Here is a 667-nt window from a genome sequence, read left to right on the forward strand (position 1 = left end):
AAGCTGACTCATAACAACCCTACAGGACAGGTTGGAACTGCTTTGTGAGTTTCTGAGACTGTCTGTGTTGCGTCGACTCACTTCTGGAGGTAAATTACTAGGGCTTAATTCCTATTCACACTCAGCCTGGAAGCTCTACTAAATGCTTTCTACATCATAGTCGCATGCATGCCTCCACTGACAGATGCATGGCGGCTTCACCTGAGGTGCACTGGCCAGAAATTGGAAATACATATTCTTGGAGTGCAACACTGTGGTAAAGACAACCAAACCAAACATTGCCATTGAGAGGCTGCCAACTCATAGTGACCCTCCAGGGCAGGGTAGGACCGCCTCTGTGAGTTTCTGAGGCTGTTACTCTTTACTGGAGAAGAGGGCCCTCTCTTTCTCCAACAGAATCGCTAGTGGTTTCTAAGTGCCAACCTTACAGATTGCAGTCCAAATTGTCACCACTATACCACCAGGTCTCCTTGTGCTAAAGGTTGTCAGTTCCAAACCACAGCACCCTTAGGCACAACCTCAAGGAACAGTTCACCAGCCTCACAACTGTCCCAATATTTGAGCCAATTGTTGCAGCACTGAGTCAACCCATCTCTATGGGGGTCTTCTCTTGTTGCTGCATCTCTACCAAATACGATGTCCTTCTCCAAGGATTGGTCTCTTTTGA

Source organism: Echinops telfairi, unplaced genomic scaffold (assembly GCF_000313985.2).
Source record: "Echinops telfairi isolate 266 unplaced genomic scaffold, ASM31398v2 ScPeMD7_7468;HRSCAF=8506_0, whole genome shotgun sequence".
In the NCBI taxonomy this organism is placed as follows: Eukaryota; Metazoa; Chordata; class Mammalia; order Afrosoricida; family Tenrecidae; genus Echinops; species Echinops telfairi.